General features: G+C 37.7%; 1 protein-coding gene across 9 annotated transcripts in view; it reads left to right on the forward strand.

Annotated features, from left to right (window-relative positions):
* The window catches only part of LOC134224547 (kinesin-like protein unc-104), a 174,547-nt gene that overhangs the window by 50,248 nt on the left and 98,681 nt on the right, over positions 1-25,618 (forward strand). For 6 of the 9 annotated variants that reach the window (XM_062703927.1, XM_062703931.1, XM_062703932.1 and 3 more), the window contains exon 2: positions 5,232-5,282. The gene's annotated coding sequence lies outside the window, so the exon portion shown is untranslated. Of the gene's footprint in view, positions 1-5,231; positions 5,283-9,637; positions 9,969-10,400; positions 10,648-25,618 lie in introns of those variants that run through there. The other 3 variants (XM_062703929.1, XM_062703928.1, XM_062703930.1) reach the window with 3 other exon arrangements.

Here is a 25,618-nt window from a genome sequence, read left to right on the forward strand (position 1 = left end):
AAGTTAGACCCACATGGCATGAGAAGGGTGGGCACACAAGTTAGACCCGCACGGCATGACAGAGGTGCAACAGAGTATGTAGGGTGTGTTTGAGGGTGCGATAGAGCGAGCACCCAAGTCAGTCTCGCACGGGACGGGTGCCTGTGTGAGCGAGAACGAGCGAGTACGTTTAGTACTGCCATCCCCAGAAGTAGTACTGAGAGGTAGTTCCTGGGGGAAACGATGGTGGAGCCCAAGGGAGTTTAGTCGGTATTACCGGTATGGTCGAGTCCGACACTCCAGTACACTTCCGTGTGGTAGTTTGGCAACTACAATGCACGTGTACTGGGTTAGTGTGTAAATGCATTCTCCCTTGTAAAAAAAAAAAAAAAAAAAAAAAAGGGCTGACTGAAAGATCTCCATCCTAAGCGACGTCCAGCCTTAACCTGTTGCCAAAATAGATTTCGGTTTCTTTTATTTATCTATGGAGGATAAGACGCCATGAAACGCTGAGTTTACCACTGTTGCGATGTCCAACTGGTTGCAGTCTAATACTTGTTCACAGATATCGCTTCCACCCTTAAGTAACATGTGGCCGATCCAGCCCCACTTTTGGATTTCAGTTGCTATCGTCCTTTACTTACGGAGCTGTGCTGGGGCACGTGATCCGCCTTATTTAATATTTACCCTGATTTTTTATATACCTACCTACTCGAAAATCGTTTCGAAAAATAAATCCATCTATTTTTATAATCAATGAAGTGATTTCCGAAAGAATTCTTGGTGAAATTAATGAAGGCATCTCTTAGGGGTCATACACTTAATACGTAAGCAATTTCTTTCGACCCCCCCTCCCCTCATGGAAGATTTTTTCATACAAATGATTTTTTATTTATATGGTGCGTAAAACACGACAGAACCCATCTCCCCCATAAGTGCTTACGTGATATGTGTACGACCCCTTACTTTAAACACTAGTTCATACACTTTTCTTGGTAGTTTACCCGGTGTTCAATACATCATGAGTGATAATCTCTCAAAAAGTGTAAATGGTCTATAATTTTAAATAAATGTATCAATCAAATCATACAATTGAAAATGTATTGAACATTTATAAACCGTTGTTTCGACCTATGGACAAATAAACGAATAAACGAATTGCTATGTCTGAAACTCGATTTGTGCAACTGCACAACATGTGAAAGATTTGGTTCGAAAAATGTATTGGAGGGTAGCCACTTCCTTTGGTGGGGTTTGATCCCACGAAACCAGTATGCTAGACTACTAAGCTACGAAAGACCGCCGTAGTCCTCCGCAGGCTAATGCTCGGAATATTAATCGGCAATTAATTTTGATTGTACCGAATAAACTAATTTATTCTGGAATTCAATTAAGGGTTGCTTCATAAATTCATCGGAAATTTCATCAGGAATGTATTAAAAAATACAATATTATTATCGGAGACGAGCCAGCCTTGGGCTGAAAGTCTCCTAAACAAAGATAAAAAACAATATTATTAGAGATTTTTCGAAGAAATTCTGGATAAATTTTTAAAGGAATTTCCGAAGGATTTTCCAAAGGAATAATTAAAGGATTGTTCAAATCTATATCTATATAATAAAAATGAAATGGTCTGTGTTCGTATCCGCATAACTCGAAAACGGCTGGATGAATTTCCTTCATTTCTTCAGCAGATATGTCCGTTACCGTTTCCGACGGGTTTATATTATATTTCCTTATGTGAAAAATCACGAATAAGGTTGAGTAAATCGTGAAAAGCTAGAATTTAAATTTAGCTAGAATTTCTGAAAGGATTTTTCAAGGATTTTCCGAAGGAGAACCCGAAGGGATTTTTGAAGGAATTCCGATTGGATTTTTCAAAGCAATTTCTAAAGGTATTCCTGAACGAATTTCTAGTGTTTTTTTTTAATAAACATTCGAATAAATTTTTGAATAGATTCCCAAAGTTATTTTGAAAACAATTTCTATAGAAATTCTTAAGAAATTTTTGAAGGATTTGCTAAATGTCCAAGAGAATTTTCCGATAAAATTACTCGAGGAAATTCAAAAGAAATAAAAATTTTTTGGGAATTTCAGGAATAATTAATGAAGAAATTCCTGGAAGAATTTTATGAAAATTTACTAAGTTATTCATAAGGGAATTTTTTCCCTGAAAAGTTTCAAAATGATTTACAAAAAAATCCAGGAAGCATAAATACTAGATCGCTATTGGTGCTATCCCCATTAAAATACTTTTGCCAAAATTTGCTTCAATAAGCTCAACATGGCCGTTTTTTGTCCATCATGTTGAAGTGCACGTTTGGTTTCATCATCAACATCGGATTGACACTTAGGAGACGGTGAGAAGACTTGATCCCCGGGGAGAATTGATAAACCCATGTTTTCTCGAGAACTAAAGTAGTTTTGTTATATTATTTTTTAATATAGATCCTAAGACAAATGATCGTTATGTGGTGAGTTATTTTTTGGATTGACAATCTTATTTATTCTGCAGGGTGGTTTGTATGTTTTGACCCTCTTTAAGATTTTTTTAGTGCCAACGTAAAATTTGAATAACTTTTCATAACAATAATCAAATGCTTTCATTTTTTCACAGCACAAAGCCATAAATATGTTAACATTCCATCAAAATTTTAGGATTGGATTTGAAGTTGTTGCCTCAATATGGGGACACATGACCCCTCATTAGTCACCCATACAAAATTTCGGCTAAAAATTCAAAAAAATATAAATCTATTCTCAGGCTTCTATTTTTTTTTGTAGATTTGACAGATTTGATCAAGGGTTGGCTGGAATCATTATTAATTGCGTAGATATCATAGAAAGGGGATCAAGTCTCCCCAAATTCTGAAATTGCATGCGCTGTCAAATTCAATAACAAAAATCGTTCATATATACGCACAGCAATACGGAAATTCTTCGTATTTTGAAGGAAAAATATTTTGAAAATCTGAGAGCACCTTTCTACTTTTATCAAAGCAAGTTTTTGGAGAGGGATCAATTTCCCCCCAAAATTTTTAAAGTAGATTTTTGACAGCACTCCTAGAAATCGATTGTGTGTCAATAACAACAATAATTTAAAGGCTGTCATACATCAGTAAAGTTAAATACTATATTTCTTAGAGAGTCTATGAGAAAATCGCATATGTTTATTCATTTTTGGCTATGATACATCGGAAATTAGAAAAGGGGATCAAGTCTCCCCAGTCTCCCCTATAGTCACGCGAACTGATGCGATATTAGCAATCTTATACTTTTGCATCCACTAATATTTTTACACGAATTTTTAATGAAAAATCAAGGTTGTGATACCGTTATTGATACCGTTACCTCGTGTGAATTAAATTATATGATGAATATTCCGATAATTATCGGAATTTGCAGTGTAAGATTATCGTAGTTCTAACTGATTCATTTCATTTATTCAGACTAAGGCTGAAGTGGCCTGTGCGGTATATAAGAGTCTTCTCCATTCGGCTCGGTCCATGGCTACACGTCGCCAACCACGCAGTCTACGGAGGGTCCGCAAGTCATCTTCCACCTAATGGATCCACTTTGCCCGCTGCGCACCTCGCCTTCTTGTGCCCGTCGGATCGTTGTCGAGAACCATTTTCACCGGGTTACTGTCCGACATTCTGGCTACGTGCCAGGCCCACCGCAGTCGTCCGATTTTCGCGGTGTGAACGATGGATGGTTCTCCCCCCAACAGCTGATGCAACTCGTGGTTAATTCGCCTCCTCCACGTACCATCCGCCATCTGCACCCCACCATAGATGGTACGCAGCACTTTACTTTCGAAAACTCCAAGTGCGCGTTGGTCCTCCACGAGCATCGTCCAGGTCTCGTGTCCGTATAGAGGACTACCGGTCTAATGAGCGTTTTGTAGATTGTCAGTTTGGTACAGCGGAGAACTCTATTCGATCGGAGCGTCTTGCGGAGTCCAAAGTATGTACGATTTCCAGCCACTATGCGTCTCCGAATTTCTTTGCTGGTATCATTTTCGGCAGTCACCAGTGAGCCCAAGTACACAAATTCTTCTACCACCTCGATTTCGTCACCACCGATGCAAACTCGCGGTGGGTGGCTCACATTGTCTTCTCTTGAACCTCTTCCTATCATGTACTTCGTCTTCCCGTTTATGTCCTTACACATATCGGGCTTTTTCACTTGGCCCCTACGTGAACAGTTTACCTTCTCATAGAACTTTCGTGCGTTATTAGCGCGGTACAGTTGCTCTGTCTCTTCATGGTCTTGATCTTCCTGCTGGCGCGTTTTCCTCCGAAAAATCGAGTTTTGTCTGTTCCGCGCCCGTTCCGTGTTCGTTCGCCCTCGTGTGGTGTTGCAGCAATCTCGCCCATGTTGCCTTCTTCTCCTCAACTAACTGCTCACATTCGTCTTCATACCAGTCGTTTCTCTGATCCGGGGGCACCGTGCCTAGTGCAGCGGTTGCGGTGCTTCCAATGGCGGATCGAATATCTCTCCAGCCATCTTCAAGAGACGCTCTTCCGTTGGGAGTGCCACTTCCAGCTGCTGCGCGTAGTCTTGGGCTAGTCTACCGTCTTGTAGCCGCCCAATGTTTAGCCGCGGCGGACGACTCCGACGCGTGTTGTACACCGTCGAGAGTTCTGAGCGCAGACATACTGCAACGAGGTAGTGGTCGGATTCAATATTCGCTCTGAGGTAAGTGCGTACGTTCGTGATGTCGGAGAAGATTTTACCGTCGATTAGAACGTGGTCGATTTGGTTTTCCGTTACTTGATTAGGTGATTTCCATGTGGCCTAGTGGATATACTTGCGGGGGAAAAAAGTGCTTCGGACAAAGTTTATGCATCGTTGGCCGTTGTCATTTGATACGGTATGCAGACTATCCGGTCCGATGACCGGTCTATACATTTCCTTCCTTCCTACCTGAGCGTTCACGTCACCGATGACGATTTTGACGTCCCGCAGTGGGCATCCATCGTATGTCTGCTCCAGCTGTTCATAGAACGCTTCTTTCTCATCGTCGGGTCTCCCTTCGTGTGGGCTGTGCACGTTGATGATACTATAGTTGAAGAATCGTCCTTTTATCCTCAGCTTGCACATCCTTGCGTTGATTGGCTGCCACCCAATCACGCGTTGGCGTATCTTTCCCAGCACGGGATGTAATGTAGTTCTAACAACTGAAAAACTTATTTCGTAAACCATACAATATACAATTCATTCAATACATATTATTTGTATCATTTCAGAAAACCGTATCGTGAACATGAACCGTTGATCTTGGAAACCTTGAATTCTTGGTAAGTCCTATTTTATTTGGTTGCTATCAGGGTTCGCACTTTTCGTTTCGGTGAGACAAAAACCAGCAATTTTCGGGCCGAAGGAGAATCTTTTTTCTAAGCCTCGCTGCTTTTTGACGTAGGACTACGTCTGTGTTTTCTATATTGGGGTACACTTTACGATTGCGAAAATCGGGGACCGTCACGAAAATATGATAGACTTTAAACTTTAATATCTAAGCCGTTTCTCGATGGATTTTCAATTTTTTTGGATTATTCGATCAAGGATGAGTCAACGCTTCTTTGTATTTATATGAAAATACTTATTTTTAACTATTTATTATCGATAATTGATAAAAAGTTTAGAAATAGGTCAACCAAACAATCACGTACATGCATCACTAGCACAGACATAAAAAATCAATCACTTGCGGGTTTGAATCTAATCCTCAGTTTGAACAAGATTTTACGTAGAGTAGATGCATCAAAGCGATCGCAGCGGAGCGGATACAGCATCACGGAGCCGCTAATAACATTTTCAAAGAAAACCCATCGCATTGGTGGTGGTGCTCGATGTATTGCTGAAGATCATTCAACCTCAACGAACCAGAATTTCATACGAAGAAAAGGTTGACCATAAAAATAGCACTGTGGCGATCTCGCACAGCCAGTGCCGATGCTGAAAAATTATTACAAATTGTGGTGTCAGTTGGAAAGGAACATTGGGAAAAGAAAATTGGTTCTTCTCAGGACCAACATTTTACGAAAAGAAAGAGTTAATTGCGAAAATGGACTGTTTCGGTGGCATCGGGTTTGGCGTGGTAGTTTGGTTGCTGTTAGTGATTCCATCCATTAAAATTCACTACATCATCTCCCTCCGACGCGCTATCAAATTCGCTATTTACGATTGAGTTTTGCACTTTGAAGAAAGTTCATATCGGATTGTCGGATCAACACCATCCTCAAAAATGGCCGGAATAAAGGAGAAATAAGCAGAATCAAAAGTGGCGTGAAACCAAACGCAAATATATTTATATGCAGCGTTTGGTTTCGCGCGCGATGTAAACGTTCGTGGCAAAGTAAGGATTGTGATGTCCCCGACTGAAAGCCAGTCGAGTGGCTTCAGCGGCCAATGACTCATGTTAATTCCACGGTTAGAGACTCAAAGTCCATCCAACTGGGAACAACTATTCGACTTCTTGATTCAGTTGGCCTCCGAGCAGTTTGCTCAATGTTAATAAAACGACACAAATTATTATGGCAAATACACAGGATTTTGTTTTTACACGATTTTTTTTCGCTCGTATTTTTGATCGTGTGACTTCAATTTGCCACCAATCTCTTCGCAACATGTTTCAAAAAATCCAGAATAAATCAAAGAAAAATCACATGACAATTAACATACGTTAAATATTAGGATGAGAGGAAAATTGAGAAAATGTAAATCGTGTAAAAACAGAATCCAGTGTACTATCAATTTCGAATAGCTACGTAGTCCTACGTCACCTTTGCGTACAACCCGATTGGGCTGCACCTTTGAGTTTTTCTCTAGAACAAGCAAGTAAGATAAACGAAAATCTTTTTTCGTTTCATTATTCTTACGCCTCTCTCATTTTTCACGAAAATTTTTAGTGTGCATTTATAAAAATTTTGTGACCGCAACGAGATTCGAACACAGAACACCAACAATAATGGCACTGGGTCGCGCTCACTCTAGCCACACCACCACGCTTATTGGGCATTGAATATTAAATAAATATTCCATAAAATCTTCTTTGCTTGCATTGGCAATCTTCTTTGTTTGCATAAAGGCACGAAAAGGATGAAAGAAGTGAGAAAACGTGCAAATCAACTTTTCGCGGCACCGACAGTGATGGAGAAATAGTTATCTCTCATTGGGCCTTTTTTTTCTTTTCCGTAAAATGATTTCTCGATGAAAATCTGCGTGAGTGAGTATCCTCTGCTCGTAAGAATGAGGGAGCATTACGATCCCTGGTTGCTATTCATGGGCTCAAGCTATAATCATATTTTCGAACAAAATATTGAGGCAGATCTCTTTCAAATTCATTGTCAATGAATCGTCCACTTTGAGCGTGCTTACAGCGGCACACTAGGAGTTAACTTTCTGAAATCAGTATGGCGAAAGGTATCTAAGGTTCGATTTCTTCAAATTAAGCACTTTCATTAAAACATATTTGGTAATCGTAGTAGCGGACACCTTCCTACATAACCAGTACCAAATAGTTTTTCATGAAAAGTTCCTAATGTTGAGAAATCCCGCGTTAGATGTCTTTCGCCATACAAATTTCTTGCGGTTAACTCATGCTGACTATTTGCGCATATAAAATATAATAATATATAAAGTATAAGATTGCTAATGTCGTTCCTGTTCGCGTGACTAACATCTAGGTTACTTTGACCATCTCAGCTTTGATCTAGCAGCCAAAGTACCGGTACTACAAGTGTCAAACCGATGTTAGTGATAAAACCAAACATGCAGTACAACATGATGCCTAAATTATGATCAATTGAAGCATGTTGAAGCATAATTTGGTAAAATAATTTAAATGACTACAGCGCTACTAGCGTTCTAGTACTTATGCTTCTACTAGTTTAGCTGATTAAACTAAATAAAAAAAACAGAATTAGTGGAACAAGCTCAATGTCCAGTTTTAATAATACTTTCACAAAGAATATTAAGGCCATTTTTTCCTTTACATTCCATTTTACTTAAAGCATTTTTCTATTTTTTATTGAAAGGGAAAACAGTGTTTGGGCAATATATCTGGACCGCAATGACATACACAGTAAAATATTATGAAAATTAGCCACGACGGAATTCATTATTGAATGTAAAAATCGGAAACAGAATGTGTACCAGATCATAATTTTTAGATTCTGTGATGTAAATGATAAGACCATTGAAATTTCAATTGAATATATCTTAATTTTACATGACTCTACCGGAAACCTTGGTGAGCGAGCAAGTGGCTGTCAAAACAAATCAAAACAAACTTCACTGCATTTCATGCAAACCGCAGCTGGCACCTATTTTACTCATATAAGAATCAACCTAAACGGATATCTTCGCATATAAAAATAAAGCAGCCTTTATGACGCTGCATTTCATCGCTGCAACTTTTTGTTTTTTGCTTCTTCCGGCGAGAAATCTGTGATGCATTCAGCATACTGAGTCTCAAATGATTCCGTCTCGATGGAGTTTCCGTGTCATGTAAATTTAAGCTATCGTTCAGCCTAATGAAGAATTATCGAATCACCAAAACGTTTAACCTGGTACACCTTGATCGACTCGATATCAAGAAGCGGAAATACCCGAGATGATAACAAGTTCGGCTCTCACTCTGCAGACCAATGTTCGATTCCCATGCTCTGCTCCTTTTTTTTGGTTTCTAATAAAAATAAGAACTGTAAAATTCCAGCACGTGTAAATTTAAAACAACCTATAACTTTCTGTCGTTTAACACGGAGCAGATTTGTTACATCTACTTGAACGGAAATTTACAGGTTTTGTTCGTACTGTGTATGTTAGACGTTATAACGTTATATAAGACTGTTATATCATCAAACAAAAATTTCATTATTTTAGCAAATCGATTCGAGTTTGAGAAGTTTTCATAAAAGGTAACACGGGACAATTATGAGTAGAACGGCTGTTTAGCGTTGACGCAAATTTAGTGTACACGAAAAGTAAAACTGTTCTGGAAATACAAAGAAAAATTTCAATATTTGTATCTGCAATCTACAAAAGCTTTACTCACAGACTACAGACATCCTATTCCATTATCCAATGTATTGAGGAGTTTAACGGTCATTTTAAAAAAGACTACATATTAGTTGCAACATCATCGATTCGTTTGCATACTATTCTCTCTTACTAAGCTACTTTAGGTGTCACCACACACCAGAGCCTATCCTTATCCTTTCTGAATATGTACAGTTTTTAATAACATTTTACATTTTATTGTGTAATAATTAGTATTGAAAATTCGCTACACCCTGATAAGGCGATATCGCAACACGCTGGCTGTTTGGAATCGATAACATCAAACAGCTACCGTTCCTTCTCCAGCAGCTGTCCGGACTGCGCAGGTCCACTGCATTCTCATCACAGTCGGTGTCATCTCTCGGAATTCGGTAGCCTGCCTATTCGTATTTCTCAAACTCAATCCTGCTGCCCAACCACTCACTCTGTCCGTGTGCCATACCATCACAATGCATGCAGATGGTTCCATATATCCTTCCTAATCCCACCAAAAACAACAAACACCCCATTTTTCCGTTCCGACTCGTGACTCGTGCATCGTCTCCCGCAGTTGGGTGGTTGGGCTTATTTGGCTCTCCGTGAAGCCAGCTCCCACAACGGATTGCTCCAATTCAGTTTCGCACTAAACTTCGGACGGTATAGATTCGTGAAAGGAAAACCCGGAGTGCACAACGGTTTGTGGATTATTGGTACTTTTTTGCCACTTTTCCTGTGCTGTGTGGTGGTGGCAGCCTGTTTTCTGCAAACAGAAATCAATTTGTGCAACGTTGTATTCAAGTTGTCGATCCTGAAATAGTGCAGTTTGATTGGGATTACCCGTGGCTTTGATGAATAACTGGCGGAAGTGAAGTGCGAAAAGTGGAATCGATAAAGTGGACTAGCTTTCGACAGAAGTGAATTTGATCAACCCGCCTTTCTTTGAAGTAAGTGGTGCTAATTAATTTGCAAAAAAATAATTTTCATACGTCGCAGCGAGTTTCTCGTCGTTTTGAAGTTGTTTATAATAAATGAAGAACGGGAGTAGCTTGAAATTGCATTAAATCCGACTCATCAGGACAGGAAAACTTGGAAAGGTCATGTTTCATTGCTCTAGGTTCCATATTTGATTTTCCATTGTGGTGAAAATACTCGGCCGCCATATTGGAAAATGCGACCATGGATTTTGGTGTTGTCTTTCGAGTAATTTTTTAATAATGGACTGTACAGTGATATCAAATTACGTTCGAACAGTGCTGAGAAGTAAAAATAAGTGAAAAAATGTAACGCCATTTTGTGAATTGCTGATGTTTCATGCACCTCTAGGAAAATTTCTATCCTTTGGGGGGAGAAACATCTTTTTTCTCTCTCCCTTGTAGGGTCATTACGTCGACATCTTCGTCAGCAGGAGTATTGCTTGCGGTCGTTCCCGAGTGGATGATTCATTCTTTTGCTCGGAATATCCTGCTTTTCACGAACAGCGCTAAAATCAGGTGAAAGAAAAGCATTGATGTTGGAACTATTAGAAGAAACTAGATGAACTAAGTGAATAATTTGTGAAAGTTTCAATTAAAGTTTATTTTGGTGATACGGTTTGGCGTTTGACATCAACAATCAGTTTTCAAGGTATTATATCAATTATATTGTGCGTCATCATTTAATTGAGAAAATGCTATTTATTGAATCGATTTTTCCACAGTTGAGAAACGACAAAGTACGAAGTTGCGATGCATTTTTTCTTGTCACCTTCAGCAGCCGATGCTAATACGGTGCAGTGGAGATTATGGTCATCAAATATCCAATACTATTTTATCTACTCAGCAAATAGCATAGCAGCCGTCGCTTCGAAGGACTGCTCGTACGAAAATTTATCCGCCTGGATATGACTACGATGTCCTTTCTTCGATAAAGGATAGAATCCGGCTGAACTAATTATAAATTCTATTATTGTTAGATAGTCCGATTGAGAAACTTGATAATAATTTATTTGTATAGGTATTGGATGTTTCATTACCATAACTTACTTGCATAATTGATCAACAATTGATTTTCTTGGATTAACGTAGCACAACACAACATATAAGATTGATTCTAAATGAGTGATCGACAAGTAATGTCTATAGAGTTTCATTTCCTGTACAGGCTGAACACTGTTAATAGCAATACTATTTCATCAAAACTCCAACCATTTCCTTTGTATACACTCGATGATTGGTGGTGCAGTTAGTTTGAACTAAACTGAAATTAAACTTGAAAGTGACATTTCAATAATTATCGAATAACCCTGCTCGCAAAGCAAGATTACTTTTGACTGATATCGAATCATTTTTCATCGATGTCCAATTGGAATTGCTGTGTAGCACCGGGTGACCGGGTGTTTTTTTAAATTTTTAACTGCCACTTTTAAATTTAATTCTTAAAATGAGACAGACCCTTGGTAGTAAGTATTGATGCTTTAGAGCAGTGCACCGAAGTACAATAACTTGTCGTTTTCGTAAAATGTTTGTTCAAAAACATGATTCCGTTCCTAAATAGAGCTGTACCCTTTTAGACATGATTATAGTTGTATGGAATATTTAGCGCTTTAAATTGTTATTGTTTTAATTATAACAAAGTAGAGTCTCGTAATAAATTATTTACCACTTTACATTGCCACAGATTGAATGCTTTTTCTTTAAAAGCCTAGCAATACACTAAAAGCTTGTTTATAACATGTGCGTTGCTTGGGAAGTTCTCGTTAGTTATATTTGAATGACACTGAAGCAAATATGATTCGGTTTGGGCAACAATTGAACCGTTTGTTTGATCAACTGCATAATTAACATTTTTAGAAATGCACTTTGAATTATCAATTATCCAATATTAGTTGTAATTCATGAGCACCAGAGCTTTTTGTTTTGCCAAAGACCATTTATCTGTAGGGGAAGAAGTTCGGTTATTAACACCATTTTATTTTAGTCGCTAACTTTGGCCTTATAGTTAATGTTATGCCGACATTAGTACACCAATAAGCAGCAGGAAGGTTTTCAAGCTGGTTTTTTTCTAAACTTCTCTAGACATACAGTATTTTATTTATTTATTTTTTATTCAATAAACATAGTAACATTAAATACCCTTTATAGGTTTTCGTATAATATACCAGTATTAAAACTATTTGCATAATGCCATTGTTTGTACTTCAAATACGGTTTAAAAATGATGTTATACTATTTTTAAATAAACGAAATTTCTTTTCGAACCCGTAGTTTGACGGAAATTTATTCCTAGGACCAGAGATTGAATCCAAAAGATAATTAAAAACCTCTCACTTATCATCTCGGTATACATATATGAAATGTAGCATACTGCGAAAGACTTTTTTTTCGCAAGCTGTCATGATAAATATCTGGTTCGGGAGGCTATACTTCATAAAAAATTACTTTTAAAAAGTTCCAATCGCGGAGAGCACTGGCTCTGATGACGCATTTCAATTTGTGCACAGCTGTGCGGTACCCAACACAAAATGAACGAAAACGAAGCGAGAATCATCTCTTCTCGGTGGGGCCTGCCTATCCGATTTTGTTTTTTCGCACTTGTACACAAGTTTGATAAATTTGTTTTCATGACTCATAATAATATATATAATAGCCCTGTTTGTCTTTCCGGTGACTAGCCAACCAGACGCAGCACGCGGAGAAATTCTCACAAAAAATAAAATATTTAACACTTCAATTCTTTTTTACTATCAGATGCAGAAAACAAAACAAGTGACAACCTTAGTCAACCAGACGCAGCATTTGATGAAAAAAATCACAGACAACAGACGATGAAAATTTTGATTAAAATAACACTTGCCACGGGCGCTACAGCGTCCACAAATAAACTAGTTATGAATATGATTCGTAGCAGTTTTTGCCTTTTTTTAACGTTGTTCGTTATCTATTGAGATCGCTTTCTGCAATCTCTGCCTAGGACAAATTCAATCTTTCAAGTTGTTTGTGTAACATCTGAATACAATGAATACGGTGTTCTTGCTGAACGTATATTAATGTGCTTGCCATACAACGTACAACTAATGTATTTCGTTGACATCGAAAGTTCTCTATAATTATGTAGGGGAAGGTGGGGGTTCTTGATCCCTCCCTGTTTTACTGAGAATCCAAAAAGTTTTGTCCTAACACATGTTTTGATATAAATCCTCTAGACCAGAGGTTCCCAAACTTTTTGGATATGCGACCCACCTAGCAGAATTCCATATTACTTGCGACCCACCAGGTATCAAATGCCTTTATTTTTAGAAAGTCGATAAAATGAGTTTGCGTCAGATTACTCAAATTATTATAATAGATTGTTTCATTGCCAAAATCTCAGATTTTTTTAATTCTACTTGGAATAGAATTAAATTAGATTCGTGTTGGACTTGGATTGCATTTGGATTAGATTAAAATAGGATTTAGATTGAATTTTAAATAAATTTGGATTTGATTTGGGTTGGATTTGGATTGAATTTAGATTAGATTTGAATTTGATTAAGATAGGATTTGAATTGAATTTGAAATGAATTTGGATTTGATTTGGATTGGATTTACTTTCAGTTTGGATTTGATTTGGTTTTGGATTAGATTCGGATTGAATTTGGATTAGAATTAGATTGGATTTGAATTGGTTTTGGATTAGATTTGGATTGGATTTGAAATGAATTTGGATTTTATTTGGATTGGATTAAGATTGAATTTGAAGTGGATTAAGATTGGATTTGGATTGAATTTGAATTGGTTTTGGATTGGATTTGAATTGGTTTTGGTTTGGATTTGGATTGGATTTAGATTAGATTTGGATTGGATTAAGATAGGATTTCAATTGAATTTGAAATTAATTTGGATTTGGATTGGGTTGGATTTGGATTGGGTTGGATTTGGATTGGGTTGGATTTGGATTGGATTTGCATTCGGTTTGGATTTGAATTGGAATTGGTTTTGTATTGGATTTGAATTGAATTTGGATTGCATTTGGATTGGATTTACATTCGATTTGGATTGAATTTGAAATGAATTTGGATTTTATTTGGATTGGATTAGGATTGTTTTTGGAGTGGATTAAGATTGGATTTGGGTTGAATTTGGATTGGTGTTGGATTGGACTTGAATTGGTTCTGGGTTGGATTTGGTTTGGATTTAGATTAGATTTGGATTGGATTAAGATAGGATTTGAAATGAATTTGGATTTGATTTAGATTTGATTTACATTCGGTTTGGATTTGAATTGGAATTGGTTTTGGATTGGATTTGAATTGAATTTGGATTGGGTTTGGATTAGATTCGGATTGGATTTGGATTAGAATTAGATTGGATTTGAATTGGTTTTGGATTAGATTTTTATTGGATTTGAAATGAATTTGGATTGGATTTAGATTGCATTTGGAGTAGATTTAGATTGGATTTGGATTGGATTTACATTCGGTTTGGATTGAACTTGAATTTGTATTGGATTGGATTTAAATTGGTTTTGAATTGGATTAAGATTGTGTTACATTCGATTTGAATTGAATTTGAATTGGATTTGGATGGGTTTGAATTGGTTTTGGATTAGATTTGGATTGGATTTAAATTGGTTTTGAATTCGATTTTAATTGGATTTGGGTTGAATTTGGATTCGATTTATCTGGATTTATCTAATTCCTGGAAAAGGTTTGTGGTAAAAAATAGGGTTAAAGTATGAATCAAAATTAGTCTTTCGCGACCCACCATTGATCATGGTATTGCTTTGTAGCCGCGCGTCTTACCGCACGGCTAAGGAGGGCCCCACTTGATCCACCCACAAAAAAATTTGGCGAAAAACTTCAAAAAATATAAATTTGTTCTCAGGGATCTATTTTTATGTGGATTTGACAGATTTGACAAAGGGTCGGCTAAAAAAAATGTATTGCCTAGATATCCTAAAAAGGGGATAAAATCTCCCCAAATTTTAAGATTGCGTGAACTGTCAAATTCCATAACAAAAATTGTTATATACAGCAAGTCGGAAAATCTGCGTATTTTGGAGGAAAAATATTTAAAAAATCAGAGAACACCCTTCTACTTTTATCAAAGCAAGTTTTTGAAGAGGGGTCAATTCCTCCTAAATATTTTCAAATTCGATTTTTGACAGCACTTCAAAAATTCGATTGTGTATCAATGACAACAACAATTTACAGACTGTCAAACATCTGTAAAGGTTAATTATATATTTCTTAGATAGTCTGTTTGAGAACCGCGTAAGATTATTTGTTTTTATTTGTTTTTGGTAATGAGAAAAGACGAAAGAGCAAGACAATGAAGCTCAAGTGAAGCTCTTAATCGAAGGTTCTGCCGCAGACCAGCGGCGTAAACCCGAACACATATTTTCAGGTCATCCTTCACTAACATTAATCATCCTTCACGATCGCACTATGGGGAATTCTCGTACAAATGGGTGGCCAATAATATTTTTCCAATGAAGGCTGATTCTATGCAACATATATAATGTGAAGGAACATCTTACGCGCATATAAATAAAAATGTCAGTAGCTATGGCCATTGTATGCGTCATGAATCATTGTCTCAGTTTGATCGGAGACTATCTAAACCAACCCTACCCCCCTTCGGGCCATCTTTCTGTGCTGAATGTCCTCGAGATCCGTGTAGAGATCCGTGTAGCAGGTAACCCGACCAGGTGTGCAATTCGATTTGTCTCACCATTTGATTCACCATGATCCGGAATCTACGACAAACCCTATGAACAATACACCTACCCCGGGGTCGACAAAATGAAAAATACGGGAAAGTTAATGTGGTTATCCGCAACCAATTGGGGGTACTTGTAATCTCAATAAGAAAAAAAAAGAAGATATTGCATAGGGTAAATCCGGGTGAGATGCCACACCTTTTTAAAAATCGATATTTCTTCCAAACAAACCGTTAAATTGAAACTCTAATTAGTGTTTCTGATAGTTTGGGGATCCAACTACATAGTGTAGAAGTCATTTGCAAAACAAAAATAATCGGACTGTACTATTTACAGTACAAAAAAAGTCAAATCCGGGTGAGATGCCACACCTCAGGGGGAGATGCCGCACTTGGGAAATGTTGGAGAAATGGGATTATTTTTTTTCTTTTGGCGATAAACGATATGTTTCTGAAAAGCAAAATCATTTATTTTTGAAAAAAAAAACTTCGAAACCGCGAAAAACTTCTTATTTTTACTGTGTAACAATACACTGTCAAGGATATTAGTCATTGATAGGCTTTTATTTTATTGTTTTTCTCTGACAATCAATTACACAAATCATTAAAAATTACACATGTTGTCTTTTTCTATATCCAAGACGTTTTTTAAAACTGTCTAACATGCCAAGATTGCGTTATATTCATCGAAGCAATGTTCTTCCATTCCGGGTTTCTTCTTTCGTAGTGTATCTGCTGTTCTATTTCATAACATGTACTCATATTGATAACAACCAAAAACGAAGGCTTGGTGCCCAAATTGATCTGTTTCTCATTATTGTGATGTTCGCAGTAGTGAGTGCGTATGATAATAATAAATTACGACAGATTTTGTTCAAATATCATTAATTTTGGAGTATGTTATTAAGAAAGAAACAAATATCCTAGGACGTCTGCATTTTCGGGGTAGAATTCTCTTCCTAATCCCTTGCAATATCTTGGCCTTATTTCACATGATGTTTCCACTTAAAAAGAATATCTCATTAAAGTGATGATAGTAGGTAGGTGCGGCTGCGGCAAATCACCCTGATTTTTTTGCGGCGTTTCTACTGATTGTGAGGGATAGACGCCACATCACTATAATTTTTACTCAAAACGTAAATTGCTTACAAACATAACCTACAAGCTTTTTAGAGGATTCACATAATGAAATAAACATGTGGATTCGTAAGAATTTTCGCAAAACCGTACGAAAAATCTTTATTAAAAATAGTATTTGAAGATTTAATGCCTCTGCCGCATAAATAAAAGTGTAAAACCATTATTTTAATTTTTGTACTGATAAGAATGAGCAGTTACTACTTACGTTATTCCGTAACTTCCGGTACTTCCGGAAGTATTTAATGATTCAAGATGTTCTGCAAACGTTTTCAATTTTATTTGTCTTGTAAAATCAGGAAGTTCGATGTATCGCATGCTGGAAAAAGAACCATGAAAAAGTTACCTTTTTCTGAGCATCATGTTTCCGGGGGAATTCCTATAAGTGACCAATGTTTCCAGGTGCTTTTGACATGTTGCGAAATAATGTTTATTCAATATGTGTTGCAAAGTCAAGATAGTTGATGTTCCGGTAGCTGTGGTTTAGAACCAATCAGAAACTTTTAATGGGGTACCAGGCTCACTGTAAACTTTCGGAACTGGTTAAATGCTCTGCAAATGTCTTCTCTTATATTTGTGTTGCAAAACCATGAAGTTCGTTAACAAAAGAAGTCTTCAGTTTGATGTCATCCCAAGTAACATTTTAAGTTTTATAACAGTCCTAAAAACCTTTATTTGCTCTACTAGTAGAAGCATAAGGGGCCGTACACTTATTACGTAAGCACTTATGGGGGGGGGGGGAGTTCGTCATTTTCTTACGCACCATATAAATAAAAAATCATTTGTATGAAAAAAATCTTACAATAGGGGAGGGGGGGTTAAAAAACCCAGAAAAAAATCTTACGTAATATGTGTACGACCCCTAAGTATATACTTTTGAATCAACTGCTCTACCAGACTTCCATAAAACCATTATAAAATTTTAATGTAACTTGGGATATCATAAAATTTAGAAATCTACAGCAAACTGAAATCAAAAGATGTGATCAATCGCAAAAAATAGAGTTTGAAAGCAAAGCATGTTTAATTTGATATGGACTACAAAATATGTTTTCAATTTGCTCTATTTATGACATCAGACTTTGCTCGGGTAGATTTCCCGGAAAACCCGGGGGCCCGAAAGTTCTGCAAATGTTCTATTGTGTTAGTCTTACAACATCATGAAGTTCGTTGTGTTGCAAGCTAAGGTTAAGAATCACTCAAAAGGTGAACACTTCGGGGTTCGACAGGTTCTTAGGGTACCTCCGAAAGTGGCAAATGTACCCAGATTATCTGCAATTGTCTTCGTTATATTTGAATCTATGACAAAAGGTCGAAAGACAAAAGGTCGAATGGACAAAAGGTCTACGGGAAACAAGGTCGAATAAACAAAATGTCGAAAGAACAAAAGGTTGAAATTACAAAATTTGTTAAAAAGCTGTAGTCTTCAGTACAATGCAAAGCAAAACCAAAAGGGGGCCAAAAAGGGGAGACATTGGGCCATGTTTTCAACAACTTAGATTGTCTTCATAATGAAATTAATAAATATATGAACAGGGGAATTGTAATACAAGATACCTTTTTGAGTTATTTAGATAGCCGGCCTACAGGCTGTTCGTGAGAACGATGGCCCAATATTGACTTGAACCCACAACCTCTTATTTCTACACAAAATCCTACCACCAATATGCAATATGCATATGCACAACCATGATTTTAATCCGTTCGGGACGCGCGCAGTCCTGGAACGCCCATGCAGGCTCGTTCATGCTGTGTACCATTAGAGATGTTTTTTCGATGGTGTTGTACAAAATATGTACAACAGCACGCGTGTTTGAGAATTAACATTATTATGCTATGTACAGCTTAGGATTAAAAGGCCATTCTTACTGTACATGTTTTGGTGTTTATTTCTTATTTAAAACCAACAACGATGTCACGGATGAGGAGAAGAAAATGAATTTGACACTCATTGCTACAAGAGACTGACAATTTTCTGTAACTCCATGATCGACATTGGAATGTAATGTACACGAATATATAGGAAGTGGCGTTGGTTTGCGGCGAAATAGTTCATTATACGACACTGATTCAAAGATACCAAATCTAACGCCGTGTTTCACTCAAACTTGCTAATTATTCAGCTTCATCGTCCCCAGAACTGATAAAAATCATACAACGATCGCTCGGTGACTGCTGCATGCTTTCTGTAAATTGGTTAAAGAATTGCCCATGAAATAAAGAAGGTGAAATCTCTTGGAAATGTAATAAGCTAGATTTAGTTTAGAAGCATGTTTACAAACTTGTTGTCGTTTATTTTGTATTTTTCTGTGTACAGAGTTATAGATTTTTAAATTTTGGGCTTTCGACTTTTGTCTATTCGACTTTTTGTCCATTCGACCTTTTGTCCTTTTGACCTTTTATCCCTCCGACCTTTTATCCCAAAGCCTTTATATTTGTATTGAAAATCATGAACTTTGATGTGTCGCATCTGGGTTGCAGAACCATTGAAAAAGTGATCACTTCTCTGGGAGAACCAGGGAACCTCCGGATTAGAGGCCTTGATAAGAGACACGCGGATAGAAAATGTAACTCTGCCAACACAACTTCTTCATTAAAGAACAACACATGAAAAGGAAGAAATGGTTTATCCAGGTAAAATTGCACATAGCGCTATTTAATATGTTCACATCACATAACAATATAATCCAATAAACAAAGCAATTGCGTTTCATAATCCATCATTGTTTTGCATTTATTATTGAAAACAAATGTAAAATTCATTTAAAATTTGTTCATTCATAAATGGTGTAAAATCGAATTTAGCCGTTTTCAGTATTTTAGCCGAAATTTTGGCTTGCTCGATTAGCTGCTGTTTTTTGACAGTTCGATTGGTGGCACATACCTATCCGCGTTTCTCTCATCAAGGCCTCTGCTCCGGATGTGGCAAATGTGCCCAGATGCTTTAAAAATGTCTTCTGTTATATTTGTGTTGCCACATCATGAAGTTCAGAAACCATTCAGGAAGTAACCACTTCCCTGGGGAGTACCAGATTCTCAAGGAACCTCCGAAAGTGGCCAATATACTATCACAATATCCCAAACACTCTGCAAAGGTCTACTACTGTATCCGTTTCGAAAAATCATGAAGTTTGATGTGTCGCAAACCGAGCTCCAGAACCATTCAAAAAATGACTACTTCCCAGGGAACCGCCGGAAGTTCCCAATGGTGTCAGGCCATTAGGCCGAAGGCCATTTGGCCGAAGGTCATTAGGCCGAATGGTCATTAGGCCGAACGTTCATTAGGCCGAATGGCCATTAGGCCGAATGGCCATTAGGCCGAATTAGTAAAAAGTAGCAAAAAGTGAAAAAAGTAGTTCTTTCTTTACCTTACCCCTTCTTCCTTCTCCCTTCTTGCATCTTCCTTCTTCTATCTGTCTTCTTTTTCCTTCTTCTCCTTTTTCCTTTTTCGCTCTTCCTTCTTCTTTGTTACTTTCTGTATTTTTCTTCCTTCCTTTTTCCTTTATTCTTCTTCTTTCTTTGTTCTTCATTCTTTCTCTTCCTTGTTCTCTTTTCTTCCTTGTTCCTTCTTTCTTTTTTCTTCTTTTCCCCACTCTCTTCTTTCTATTTTCTTCTTCTTTTCTCTTTCTTCTTTTCTACTTCTTCTTTCTTTTTTTCCTTATTTTTTTCCTTCTTTCCTTCTTCTTTCTTTCTTTTTCCTTCTTCCTTCTCCCTCCATCCTTCTTCCTCCTCCTTTTCCCTTTCTTCTTCTTCTTCCGTTCTACTTCTTCCTCACTTCGCACTACTCACTTCTCACTCCCCAGTTCTCATTCGGCCTAATGGCCATTCGGCCTAACGACCGTTCGGCCTAACGACCGTTCGGCCTAATGACCATTCGGCCCAATGGCCTTCGGCCTAATGACCCAGCATCAGTTCCCAATGTGCCCAGATGCTCTGCAAAGGGCTTTCTTTTTAATTGTGCTGCAAAATCATGAAGTTTGATGTGTCGCGTTACCACTTCCCTGCGAGAACCAGGTTCCCGGAACGTCAGTAACCAGATTTTGGATATCTAATCGTTCAGTTTTCATTGCAAAATAATGAATGAAAACGATTGCATCTTAATTATGAGCATTTACTACTAGTTATCTACGATTAAAAGGAAGTTGACCTATTTTTTACCCTATTTAACCCAGATAAAACTCTCGATAAAACCGTCCCCATGAACCCAATCACCAATCACCCATCAAATTGTTTACCTTTCCCCGTCAAATTCACCAGCTTTTTGTATACCTATACAAACCTTACGGATCCCAGTACGAATCTATTAGGGCGGAAATTTTGCAAATCGGTCAACCCGCTCGTGTGTTAAATCTGCAGGAAGAAAACTTAAACTCATTTATATATATATTGAGTATAATACATCTTTCCTCCAACTTTCATGCAAATCGGTTTAAAAACAACCTTTTGTTCTTCGGGTGTCCATTTGGCCCTCTAGCAAATGACGCAACTTCAGCGCTGATACCTGTGATACGCCAGACCCGAAACGGATCATACCGAGGTGGTGTTGGCCTGGTTGGAACTTGGAAAAGTTCAACCATCTATTTCGACCTCAACTGTGAGGTCGAAATACGTATCTATAAAGATAACAAAACGTAGTGGAAATAAATGGAGAGTACTGAACTCGTCTTAGACGGTTGAATACATTCCACTAAAAGAGCTTAAAATATTATGTGGTCCAACCAGCATTCCAGCTGGTCAGTTGGGTCGATCAGTAGCTAACTAGTCGCGTCTTCCATAGGCGTAGTTTCATCGAGGTGAATGCCCCGGTTGCTGCAGCTTTCTCTACCGTTTTGACTCAAATCCCAAACAAACTCATATTCCGAGCACTCGTTACATGGAGATTTATCTGAGGCATTTCGTTATTATTGCATAGATAAAAAGGATTGTTTTCGGCAGGCGTATACATATCAAGGACATAAGACTTGACCAACAATGAGATAGAAATTTTGCATTCAAGGTGGGGTTTTCAGTAGCCTTGAAAGGCGTAATCCGGAGATGTCGAGTTCGATTCTCGGTCCGGTCTAGGATGTTTTCGGGTTGGAAACATTCTCGACTCCCTGGGCATAGTGCATCCATTATAATTGCCACATAAGATACATACTCATGCAAATGGCGGGCATAGAAAAGCTTTCAATTAATAACTGAGGAAATGCTAATAGAATACTGAGTTGAAAAGCAGGCCAACTTGTTCAACTTGTTCAAATGATATCACTAAACAGTTTGGTATGCATGGGCAAATATAGTCTTCAGTGGAGCGAATTTTGCCAATAGCAAGTTCATGGAATTGCTTAGCTCGTACGAGCCCAAACACTACATTTGTCCGTTAAAAATAATAATAAACAATCTTGCATATGAAAGTCGTTATATGGTTCCTTTAAAACATCACTCCCCCTTACAGACCCACAAATTCGATTCCCACCGGTACCTCCCATTACGAAAACCACAGCATATTGCCCACTTAATGCATTGCACGCGAATTTTCCCTCCTGCCCGACTCCTGCTTTTGACGCTCTTGAGTGGGCATGATAGGCTGCCACGAACAAACAACCTTCCAATAATACTGTTTTGGTCGGTCACTCCATTTAACAGTGGGTCGGTTCGAGCCGCCACATTCGTTCCACCCTGCCTGTCGCTCAGCGGAAGCAGTCGGGAAAGCGTGTGCGGCTATCGATTTTCCCAACATGACGTTTTCCACATGGAAAGCGCATTAGTGTTGGTAACACCTTTTCCCAGCACACCGGTGTTTGTTGGTTCGTTTTTCCTCTTGTGGGGAGCTGTAATCAGAGAGCTTGAAATGCAGCATTCGCCGCTCACTCTCCTGCTGCCTTCCGTTCGATATGCTGCCTACATAGACACGACAAACACATTCTGAAGCATTGCACACAGCGCAGACAACAACGGATGGGGATGACTCATCAACGTGCAGTTGGTTTTCGTGTCATGTGTTCCATCCACCCATTTTTGCAATGGGTGGTGGTGCATCTTTTCGGGCTCCCTCGAGTGAGCACAAAGAAAAGCATTCATTCCGGATGCAGCTGATTTTCCTCTGCCAGAAGATCCGATTATTAAATGGAATTTATGACAGTGCAGGAAAAGCTGTTTTCCTTCTTTCGCCCGGTCCGTTCGATATGGTGTTCGGTACGATACTGTACCTTTGCGTCTTCGGACGGTATATGTATAGCAAGTATAGTGGTTCCGGAAGCAGTCTTGATGTTAAAGACGCAAAACCAATAAAATTCTGTTGGGAATGAGATTATTTTCACTACGTTGTTGTTGGAGCGCACAAAGAACAGACGACTTTTCATTTTACGACTTATTCAGAATCGCACTTGTTTTTCTTCGAGTGCGTTCAACTTTTGAAGTTCAATGAATTCTTGAGACTTTAGTAGCGGACTGGACAAGTCCAAGAACTCATTCCATGGCGATTTATATCGTCTTGTCTTGTCTTAGCATATGCACAGTCAGTATTGAAAAGCATCCTTGGAATATCGGTTATATATCCAAGCATTTTCGTGTCAGCATTATAGTTTGCAGCATATCATAAATATGACACAAATGTCAAAACGGCCAGGCCCATTTCTATTTATATTAATTCAAAACATCGTTTCATGTTTTCTTGAAGGTGAGTATAACTTGATATCAGAGTGATTAGTATGTACTAAAGGCTAGATCATTTAGAAATGGGGCACTTCAGTTTAGAGATAGTGGCGTTCCAGGTGGTTGGATATGCAAGTTTTTCACAGCGTTTTATAATAAGTAGTCCGTTCTTTTCGGTCTATTTTATTTCACAGTTTGAAACTAATGGGTTTCAATATATTCACCATGCAGGAAGAAAAAAGAAAAATAACTATGCACAGTCCTGAAAAATCCATCTGCGTCAAAAATTGGATTTTACCCATCATTCAGTCCCGATGGCCCATTTACGTTTTGGCTAGATTTACCCAGCTGCCATTGTAAGGAAGTGCTACAGTGTAGGCCCAACTACATATTTATAGCTCGACTAATCTTAATGTATGACAGACCTACATGGGCTGGACACATTACTCGAAAAGCATTCATTTATTCGGAAGATTTTGTATTGATACTGGCATAAAACAATACTTGATTCAATTACTATTGAAAAGAAAAACATTATATATTTCTATTTTGCAACTAACATGTTTGCATATGGGAAAACCATACAATTTTGAAATAGGGCGTTTCCAAAATTTCACCGATGAAAGATTTTGAAACACCCCGCATTCTTTTCCTGGTGCTCTAAGCTTTCTTTTCGTGAGAAAACCACGGATGTTCATGAAAGTTCGATAATGCGATAATGCGTTTGAGAGCGCCGTGCGATGTCGTGTCACTCTTGACGCATATGGCCGCTCAATATGTATTTCTTTCCAAACCTTGATAGCTTAATCTGTAAGAAAATCTCTGCCACCTTTTTCTTTTTCAGTTACCATATAATATGCTCGTTCACGAAATTGTGTAAAGTCTGCCTTGGTCAAATTAACGTACGAGTAATAGATTTGATGCGTTGCTCCTCTTGCTGCGACTGCGATGCTATTTTCACAACTGAGGCATTCCACGGGGGCATGTCAGTCGATCCTGAGCGACCATTTCGAAAATATTTGAAACTCTGCACAGTTTTTCAATTTCATCTAAATCGTCATTTTTCGATATCAAATCTTCATATTGAGTCACGACTAACTTTTCAAAAGGGTGTATGTGAAAATGGTTCAAAAATATTTAAAAAGCTGCACAGCAAATGATTGTTATGATTTTTTCAGCAAAGTTAGACAACTAAATGGTGATTCTTAAGAAAATGTGCACAGTAAAAAAAAAATTTTTTTTTGCCTTTAAAAATATCATTTTGTCACAAAACTCAAATATCTCAAAACCCTATCTTTTTCGAACGTAATTTTTAGGGAAAACGGTCCATTATATTAGCTATCTACCATAAAAATTTGGTGATGGTAAACTAATAAACAAAAAAGTTATGACATTTCAAACATTTCACAATTTTCACATTCAGTAAAAAAATTTTTCTGTGTAAGTTATTTCGAGAATTGCAGTTTGATGCAGATTTTATTGTTAAGGGACGTGATTTAAACAAGTTGTTTTCATGATATTTTGATTTAATTATTCATAGCATCTATAAGAAACTTAGACACGATCCAGTGTTGTGATCAAAAGTATTGATAGTGTCATAATTTTCATTGCACGTGACTGGCGAAAAATTCTTTTAATAGTGTTGAAACCTGTTGATAATAACGTTGATAGAAACATATCAGAAATGTTATTTTTAAGACAAAAGCTGCAAAATCAAAGATTTATATACACGTGTACGTCTATAGTTTACCTGCAAAAATATACCTCTTAGAGAATAGACTTGATGATCGGGAGGAAACGGGTATCTTCAACAACAACAAATGCATGATAGGTACATACCATGACATGGTACATACCAAAAATTACTACTACTAAGGTTGTTAAAGATCTTATAGTAATTTTTTCTTCAGTCAAGCAAATGACACCAAACTAGTCAGTAAAAACTTAAAAGTGATTTTGTTTATTGAAATATTACGAACAACATGAGTAGCCGCTTTCTCAACTGTTGTAGGCCGTTTGATGGAAAAAAGTGTTCAAAAGAGTTACGAAATCTCACCGAAAGCACCATAGATAAACTGAAAGCGACTGGTTATGCTCCAATGTCCACATTGAATACAAATTTACGCATTTGCACGTCCTGCCGT

Source organism: Armigeres subalbatus, chromosome 3, assembly GCF_024139115.2.
Source record: "Armigeres subalbatus isolate Guangzhou_Male chromosome 3, GZ_Asu_2, whole genome shotgun sequence".
Taxonomy (NCBI): Eukaryota; Metazoa; Arthropoda; class Insecta; order Diptera; family Culicidae; genus Armigeres; species Armigeres subalbatus.